Consider the following 10,148-nt stretch of genomic DNA (forward strand, 5'->3'; position numbering starts at 1 on the left):
GCCTCCCAAAGGGTTGGGACTACAAGCATGAGCTAACTGTGCCTGGCAGACAATTCCTATTCATTGGATTAAATATAAATATATCTCCCCAAACCCTAGCTACTATGTACACTAGCTAAAAACTCAAAGGTGTGTGAGATTTGAAATGCAAACTTTTGTCCTTGAGCCTGTGTCCTTGCAGATTTTATAGCTGTGCGTATCTGCAGAATAGTCATTAGCAGTTTTTCCAAACAAGCAACTTTTAGCAAATTAACTGTTAATTTTAATGAGACTCAGAAGTTAATAGCCATTCTTAACATTTTATAATTAGAAGCTGGTATATAATTAGAGCCGGACACCCACATGGTGAAACTAATTTGACTGTGCTGGATTTGACTTCACTTTGGTAATAGGAAGCACTTTTTAGTCTGTAGACCCTTGGGAGTTGTAGGGAGTTAAAGTGTATCATTATATATTATTATATACTTAGGGATACAACGCAAGCGCAACCCCTGGCCTTTATGAAAACTTGGAGTGAGTTATTATTTCCTGGTAATATAATTCTCTGCCAGCCAGTTGCTGCATCAAAACAGTTCTGATACACCTGAAGTCACCACTTCCTTGTTCTGGTCCCCCGTAACCCTATAAGCCTCTCCCCTTGTAGGTGACCTCTGCCCTGTGAAGGGTTGGCTCACCCCAAGATTCCACAAAATAAATTATCTGTTTCTTTATGCGTACATAAAGGCTTTTTAAGTATCTTATGTAAATCCATATAAACTGTTTCTACAGGGCCCCTGCTCTTTTTTCCTAAACTCTCTAACTTTTATTTGTTTGTTTGTTTGTTCGAGATGGAGTCTCACTCTGTCGCCCAGGCTAGAGTGCAATGGCGTGATCTCGGCTCATTACATCCTCCACCTCCTAGGTTCAAGTGATTCTCCTGCCTCAGCCTCCCCGAGTAGCTGGAATTACAGACACCCACCACCACGCCAGGCTAATGTTCTTATTTTTCATAGAGGCGGAGTTTGGCCATGTTGGCCAGGGTAGTCTCAAACTCCTGACCTCAAATGATCTGCCTACCTGGACCTCTCAAAGTGCTGGGATTACAGGCATGAGCCACCACGCCTGACCTGAAACTAATGTTCCAAGGACAAAACCAACAAACTCCCTGTTCGACAATGATGAAAAATAGCACTGACATAAAGAATCTTAGACTCTCAGAAACAGCAGTAACCCTGGAGATTGTTTAGTTAAAAAACCCATTTATACATGGGAAAAACTAAAGATTTAAAAAGTAACTTGATCGAGACCATAGAGCTTCTTTGACAAAACTGAGACCATCATTTGTCCATTCATTCAAGTTCTCTGCACCTCTCAGAGCTCTTTCCACTGCGCACCACTCTCCGTTTATGTCAACGCCATTTTTCATCATTGGGGAAGAAGAGTTTGCTGGTTTTTTCCCTTTGAGGTTAGATATTTTAGGAAAGAAGATTAGGGCATTATAGAAACATACATATAGAGACGTCCATACTTATGGATTTGCATAAGGCACTTAAAGCCTTCTCAAAAAGAAAATGAAAACTTGTAGTCTAGGACGTTTCAAACTCATTGGGCATCCTTCCATGTATCCATATCTCATCGCTGTTGATTCGTGGGTTAACTTCAGCTCCAAGGTAGTTTAGCTAATCACTCAAGAAAATTATGTTGAGCCTCCTGTGTGCCAGGCACTCTGCTCCTAGCTGGGCATATCCATTTTGTTTTGAGTATGAGAAATAACTACTACACAGTGGGGCAAACATGATTCTCCAGGTCAAGTTTGAGTGACATGGGAGTACCGAGGATGGGGTATTAATTATTCCCCCTTGGGGAAGTGGTCTTAGTTGAACCAAGTCCTTAAAGATATGATGTGTTTGCTAGATGTGGAAGGGAGGCTGCCCCAAGCAGGAAGGCACAGACGTCCAACACAGACCTGGAAGGAGGAATATGGGAGGAAGTGGAGAGCCAGGTGGGGACAATCACGGAGCACCTCAGATGACATGACCAGGCATTTGCCCTTTTCTGTGTGGACAGTGGGAAGTGCCTGAAGGATTTTAAAGCAAGCACGATTGATCATGAATTTGGAAATACTGCTCCAAAGGAGTGTGGAGGATTGCTCTGAAGGATAATTGATTCCCATCAGGGAGGTCCATTAAGTGGTGGTTGCAGTTGCCCAGGCCTGAGATAATGAGGTCTCTGGTTCCAGTTGGGGCTTTGTCATTAACATGGCCCTATTTGGCATTTTTTTAGATAGTCTGGGAGATATTGATGATAGGGTGATCAGATTTCTGGAGGAGGAATTGTAAATAAGTTTGATGCCTAAAAGAGAGAGGGGAGAGGAAAGAGATGGAGGGCAAAGAGAGGTAAGAAGGAGAGGAAGAAAGAGATAGAGAACAGGAGCATGTAGGCAGGAGAGCACATGTACCTGGAACGATGGTTAGAAACTAACAAGGTGAAATTTAATAAAGTCCTGTATTTGGAGGGGAAAAAAATCAGTGCACAAGTTCAAGACTGGGGAAACGATTAACAGCAGTTCATGGGAAACAGACCTAGGGGTTTTAGTTGACAGCAAGTTCTTTATATGACTGCCAAAGTGATTACTCCAATCTTGGAGGACATTAATGAAAGTGAGTTGCCAATAACACAGGTAGGCAATGGTCTCCCTGCATCCTGCAGTGGCCAGATTACATCTAGGTATCTCTTTCTAATAGAGGCACTGACAAATGTGTCCAGAGAAGAGTCCACCTTCCCATCTGCCCTGCTTTCCTGACCTTTCCAGGTTATTTGTTTGTTTGTTTTTGTTTTGTTTGTTTTGTAACCTCTCTCTGTCTTAATAGAAACTGGAATCATTTGTGGAGTCACTTCTACTTTTTGTGGTATTTGGACTCTACACCAGTCTGCTGCCATCATCAGACTATGAGTTTCCCAGAGACATCAGAGCTGGAGCTTGGCTCAGCTTGGCATGGGGAGCCCTGATCTTATCAGTTTGGCTTCTGGGCTGCTGATGATTGTACTGGAAGGGAAAAGAGGAGAAAGAGGTCATGAGCCAAATGAGGAGTCCCACAGATGCCACTTCACAGGCACCCTATGTCATAGGAAGGATATTCAAATGCCCAGCACCTAATGGGTACAAAAATAGAAGACTGAATAAGACCTGCTTGGTGATAACGCAACAGGGTGACATTAGTATAATAATTGTGCATTTTAAAATAACTAAAAGTAGAATTCAATTGTTTGTGACACAAAGCATAGGGGATGGATACCCCATTCTCCATGATGTGATTATTACGCATTGCATGCCCATATCAAAACTCAGGTACCGGCCGGGCATGGTGGCTCATGCCTGTAATCCCAGCACTTTGGGAGGCCGAGGCGGGCGGATCACAAGGTCAGGAGATCAAGACCGTCCTGGCTAACATGGTGAAACTCCGTCTCCACTAAAAATAGAAAAATTAGCCAGGTGTGGTGGTGGGTGCCTGTAGTCCCAGCTGCTCGGGAGGCTGAGGCAGGAGAATGGCATGAACCCTGGAGGCGGAGCTTGCAGTGAGCCGAGATCGCACCACTGCACTCCAGCCTGGGTAACAGAGCCAGACTCCATCTCAAAAAAACAAAGAACAAAAAACAAAAAAACTCGGGTATTCCATAAATACATACACTTACTATGTACCCACAGAAATTAAAAATTAAAACAAAAAACAAACGCCAAGCACCCTAGATCATGGCTGTCAAACCCAGAAGAGGATTTTAGCAATTTTATCAGGATTCCTCCAGACATGGCACTGTGAATTTGCTATTAAGTCCATCTGTAAGTCTGGTAAGGATGATTGCAGTGATAGCATTACTTTAGTAGAAGTTTTAAGAAATGGGCAGATACCTTGCCCTAGTCATTTTCATATCTCCTTCACTGCAACTGGCCATATCCAGTAATACCGAAAGACCTAGCGAATAATTTTTTAATGAATGTTCTGCTGTTTTCTCTTTGCTTAAAGTGTCACCAAACTATCGCAGTGCTGTTTGAAATAGCCAATCTGCAAACAATCTGCAAAAAACCTATGAGACACTTGCACCTGAATGTAAATTATGTACAGTTTCCTTCATTGAGAAAATCATGCTGTGAGGAAAATGTCAGCTGAGCTACACAGCAGGCTTAGTGATGTTGTTAATTTCCCTTCTGGTGCAAGCCTTTTATCTAATCATGGAGCAGGGACACCGATCGGCGGAACACACTGTGAGCAGCACTTGTTTATGTGACAAGGCTCTTTCTACTTTGTCTGGGATTGGGGTTCTTGTATGTGGTCTGAGTCAGGCTGCTCATAAATATTATTAAACAGTAAATGTGAATCGTGATAAGCGAGCAGAAAATCATCAGCTACTTGTGGAGCGTTGTGAACTGAGTCCACAGCCCTGAAAGGCTGATTCTAGTCTAGTCTCATGATGAAAGCGGTCAAGTCCCCGATTACCTTGTTCTAGGAGTGGTGGTTCATTCAGGAGATGAGGGGATGCCAGTCCAGCCTCGCACCTTCCTCAGATTCCAGAATTTTCTGACAGTTGTGCTGTCTGTACATACCTCCTTTCTCCCTCCTTTCTGGGCTGTGGTTACAGATTTTGGGCCTTCAGCACTGAGATGAGTTCAAAGGGAGACTGGAAGAAATTGGTTATCTCACATGTTTATCCTGCTTCTGCCCCCAGAAAATGCTACATTTTCATTACTAAAGAAGTCCTTACTCTGTAATCCAATGATGACATATTTTGATTATTTGTTTATTTATTTATTTAGTAACAGGGTCTAACTCTGTTGCCCAGGCAGAGTGCAGTGGTGTGATCTTGGCTCATTGCCACCTCCACCTCCCAGGATCAATCGATTCTCCTGCCTCAGCCTCCCAAGTAGAGGGGACTATATTGGCCAACGCTACCACGCCCAGCTAATTTTTGTATTTGTTGGTAGAGATGGGGTTTCACCATGTTGGCCAGTCTGGTCTCAAACTCCTGACCTCAAGTGATCCACCCACCTTGGCCTCCCAAAGTACCAGGATTACAGGCATGAGCCACCATGCCTGGCTGACATATTTTTAAGATGAGATACAATTTACATCAAATGCACAGATTTTAAAGATGCAGGTTGGTGAGTTTGGGTAAATGTATAACCATTATCCCAGTCAGAACAGGACAGGACAGTGTGCCTCTGTCCACCAGAATTGATTCTTGACTCTATGGGCAAAGACTGCTGTAGCCTCATAGTATCCTGTGTTCTACTCATTATGTTGTATAAAGCAAATCTCCCACTGTTAATTTCTTAACCAGACCTTAATTATTTATCAAAAATAAGCATAATATTAAGGAATACTTCATAAAATAACAGCACACAAGATGAAAATAAATGAAAAAGAAGAATAAAAAGAAAAATACCACTCTTCAGATGCGATCTCTTTTTTTATTCATGTTTTTAAAAACTCACCTACTATTTTACTGTCTCTCCAAAACAATGCCTTCTGGACCCCAGAAGTAAATTTTGTACTTTGAAGGATGATATATTTTAAAATCTGAGTTGGGCATTGCTTTGCCAACCCCTCAGTATTATGATCAGGCTGTGCTGCTCCGAGATGGAAAGCTCAGTCCACAACCTTCCACTGCCTGACTCCATTGATTTGTATGTTGTTCATTGGAGAAACAAAGGAAGAAGGTAATTGGGTTCTGCAGAATTCACAGGTAATCGGGTAACTCTGCTGACGGTGGAACCAGCACTAGAGAGAGATCCACATCCGGTCAGGGTTGTGACTGTGACCAGGAAGTTCTTGCTGTCTTCCTTGCTTAACCTTGGAGTCCATGAACACTGGCATCCCAACCTCATTCTTACCCATTCAAGTCAAGGGAGCAGCCATTTTCCAGAATGTGGAAGCTTGTTGCTCTGGAAGGCTGGAAAGTGCAGGCTGGGAGGTCTCGTTGCACTGGGTCCAAACCCCATCCTTTTGTCACCAGCTGTGTGATCATGGGCAGTTAACATCCTTTTCCCTTGCACCTCACCGTCTGCATCTATAAAATGGGGATGAGAAGACCTCATAGAGTTGCTGTGGAGATTGTCATTGACCAGTTGGTCCATTCCAAGAGAATGTGAGACCTGCTGTTCGCCACACATAGCTCTGAGTGCCGAGGAGATGAATGTGAACAAAGTCTGTCTCTCCAGAGGCTGTCACATCCTAGTGAGGAGGGAGGGCTGTAATGGAGTGGGCGGGCAGTAGGGGTGATGTTAATGAGACCACAGATCGGGGAGGGCCTCAGAGCCACCGCAAGGGCTTTGGGTTTGGCGCTACTTGATATGTGGAGCCATAGGAAGGTTTCAACAAGAGGAATGATCCATCTGCCTTACATTTCAAAGCATTATGCTGGCTGCTAAGCGGAAGATAGACTTTAGGGGACCAGGATGAAAACAGGTAGAATAATAAGGGGGGCATCTTGGTAACATAGGTGAGAGATGATGGTGGCTTGAACTAGAATGATGGCAACACAGGTGGTGGAAAGAGGTTATATTTTGAAGGTAACCGGGAGAACGTGCTGATGAGGTAGGGGTGGGGTTTGAAAGAAACAGAGGGATCAAAGGTGAGTCTCCATTTTTTGGCCAAGGCAACTCACAGCAGGGATTTGCCATAGGGAAGACTCCAGTACAAGTTGGAACAGAGGGAAGTTGAGAGTTCATTTTCTGGACATGTAAATTTAAGATGTCTATTAGATATCCAAGTTGAAATGTCAAGAGCACCCTGGGGCTCTGTATCATGGGGGTGGGGAGGAGAACTCAGCTAAGAACGCTGATGGGGGAGGTAAGGGACAGAAGAGGGGGGTGACGAAGTATCGACACTGCTGCACGACTCAGAAGTGGCCGCATTCTGCGAGATTATGGCTCACAGCGCCCAGGACAGCCTGTGCACCATCAGTGTCTGATTTAGGCCTCTCCGCATCCCTCTCTCTTTTCCGTTTTGGATGGCAGATAACCTCACCCAAATACATGTGGGAGCCAACCTCAAGGATCCTGAAAGACTTAACTTGGAGAAATGCTTTCCTAGACCACTCTGCTTTACATGTACTAAAGACAAACTCAGGCCCTCCTGGTGAGGCTGAACTCACCCTGCTGAAAATCGCATGACTTCTGAATTGGGTCTCCGTAAGTATTATGTCTTCAAAGCACAAAAAGAGAAATTCGTAAACTTTCTGTTCTGTGTTGACTATGAAGAAGGAAGAAGATAAGAAGCAGGCATTTTAAAAGGCTTGCTTGTTCTAGGAATGAAGTTCTAGGAATGATGCCTTCACATACATTTGTTTATTTCTTATTTATTTATTATATTTTAGATACAGAGTCTCACTCTATCCCCCAGGCTGGAGTGCGGTGATAAAATCCCAGCTCACAGCAACCTCAAACTCCTGCACTCAAGCAATATTCCCACCTCAGCCCCCTGAGTGGCTAGTTCTACAGACATGTGCCACCACACTTGACAAATTTTTAAATTTTTTATAGAGATGAGGTCTCGCTATGTTGCCCAGTCTGGCTCAAACTCCTGGCTTCAAGAGATCCTCCTGCCTCAGCCTCCAAAAGGGTTGGGATTACGGGAGGCATGAGCTACCACACCTGGCCTGTTTGTTTCTTACTACATACAGTTGTATTTATTTTACAGATGTTCCTCATCTTATGACAGAGTTGCATCCCAATAAATCCATCATAACTTGAAAATATTGCAAGTCAGAAAAACAAAGGAAACATTAAGTCAAAAATGCATTTAATACACCCAACCTACCTCAGATATGCTCAGAACACTCACATTAGCTTGGATTTGGGCAAAGCCATCTGGCCACGCAGCACACTGTGGGGATGGGTCGTTCCCCTCACGGTTGTGTGGCTGGTGGCAATCTGGGAGCGGCGGCTCACTGCCTCTGCCCAGCATCGCAGGGGAGCATCACACCACACACCACCAGCCCAGGAAAAGAACAGAATTCACAATTCTAAGCACAAGCGCTCCTGAATCCCTATCGCTTCCACAACATCTTAAAGTCAATAAATCTTACATTGTAAGTTGGAGACTGTCTGTATACTCAGATTTCGAGTATTCTCCACCCTGGCGGTAATCCTTTGGTTTTTGGCTGGTTCCATATCTCAAGTGTAACAAGTAAGTGGAGCCCAGCAAGTCCCCTGTGTCTGTGTGGGATTTCCGTTTTATAAATACTGACCCAACATGCTTCCACAGGCCCCCCTATGGAGTTTGATGGTGATGCTGACCAAGTTTTATTCTTGCCAGTGAAGGTCATGTTCAAAAAGTTGTATTGCACTTCGTTTACAAAGCCCTCTATTGTACGGAAAGCGTTCAGCCTAAACATAACCCTGTGAAGGCGGCAGATTCGTGTAGGAACTTGATGTCATTTCCAACATCAGGCGTCTGCTGGCCCCTCTTCCCCTCTGCACGCTGGACTGAGTTGCGCTGCCTTCATTCCTGGCTGCGGGTGATGTGCCAAACTCTTCCCATCAAATAAAAGTTGAGAAATTGGACCCTTTGTAGTTGGAAATGAAATGGCTCTAGACACAGCTTAACTTTTTATTTGCTGTGGGCAAAATTGATGTAATGCAGAGGATTGGGAGGTGGGGTGATAGTTTTAGGAGTAGCAAGGCTGGAGGATCTTACTGGAGAAACAGATCAGTCCAAGCCCAGACTGAGACAGAGGTCAGTGGTTACAGCAAGATGTACAATAGCGGTTCCCGATACCTGCCTGTCCCCTCCAACCAAAACTCAAACCAAAATGATTTTAGAAAATTAAGTTGATTATAACTCTTATTTTCTTTTAGAAATTGCTTTGAGCTGGAATGTGTTTCCAGCCTAGTATTTAAAAACCCTTGCCGATAGGATCTTAAGATTTTGAGTTGGTAAAACATTGTAATTAGCCTGTAGAATTTCCTTTTTTTTTTCTTTCTAAATTCTAAGAAAAGACAGGGCAGTAATCTGAGTGTTCCTCCTATGACTTGTTCCACGTTGTTAAAACAACACTGTCCTTACCCATGATGTTTCTCTAAAATACCTTCAGTCTGGTGTAATTACTCGGTCACATTCCACATGGCATCACACTCAATTGTGTGTCAAGAAATGAATGTGTGGATTGTATATTACCTTGACTACCTGTGGTATAAGGTTTTTAATGGCTGGGTTGATTTCTGATTCACCTTTGTCCTTCCTTAGCTTATTACTTGCACATAGTAGGAGCTCAATAAACATCAGTAGAATGAACCCAAATTAGTACTTGTAACTCTTGCGTTGGTTGCATTACTCAGTGATAATTATAAAAGGCAAGTGTATAATAGCAACTAAAATATATTCTCATTGAATTTTTTAGAATTTACTTTTATTATTCTCTTTATTTGAAATGTGTTGTTTTACATGGATGCTATTTTTATATTGGGTTATTTACCAATCTGCCTCAACGAAACTTAGGGAAATTAAGTTGCCTTTTATTTTTAGTCAACTACTTACAAGAGAATATCCTGGTATTTTTGGGCAGAGTGTGACTATAATAGACTCCTTTATAATCATTTAAAATTACTTGGGAAAACACATGATTTAGTGGCCTTAGATACATTTATTTCCACCTCTTACTTTTAGTAGTGAGTCGAGTCACATGTCCTGGATATTCCATGAAGCGAATATAAACTCTATGGTAAAATGTGCTTATACATTTTCAAAAGCCAGGGTTCTTCTTTTATTTAATAGCATAATTTTTTTTTTTTTAAGTTTTGCTTTAGGTTCAGGGGTACATGTGCAGGTTTGATATATAGGTAAAGTGCATGTCACCAGGGTTTAGGGTATGAAATATTTCATCACCCAGGTATTAAGCACAGCACCCTGCAGGTAGTGTTTTGATCTTCACCCTCCTTCCTCTCTCTTCCATCAGGTGGGCCTTCTTGTCTGTTGTTCCCTCTTTGTGGCCATATGTAATCCATGTTTAACTCCCACTTATGAGTGGGGATTATTCTTTTTTTTTTCTTTTTTGAGATGGAGTCTCACTCTGTCATCAGGCTGGAGTGCAGTGGCTCGATCTCACTGTAACCTCCGCCTCCTGGGTTGAAGTGATTCCCCTGCCTCAGCCTCCTGAGTAGCTGGGACTACAGG

General features: G+C 43.1%; 1 protein-coding gene across 1 annotated transcript in view; it reads left to right on the forward strand.

The window, feature by feature from the left end:
* LOC105521971 (supervillin-like) overlaps positions 1-10,148 on the forward strand; it is a 112,839-nt gene that overhangs the window by 41,664 nt on the left and 61,027 nt on the right. The window lies entirely within an intron of this gene.

The sequence above is a fragment of the Colobus angolensis genome, unplaced genomic scaffold (assembly GCF_000951035.1).
Source record: "Colobus angolensis palliatus isolate OR3802 unplaced genomic scaffold, Cang.pa_1.0 Scaffold414, whole genome shotgun sequence".
Taxonomy (NCBI): domain Eukaryota; kingdom Metazoa; phylum Chordata; class Mammalia; order Primates; family Cercopithecidae; genus Colobus; species Colobus angolensis.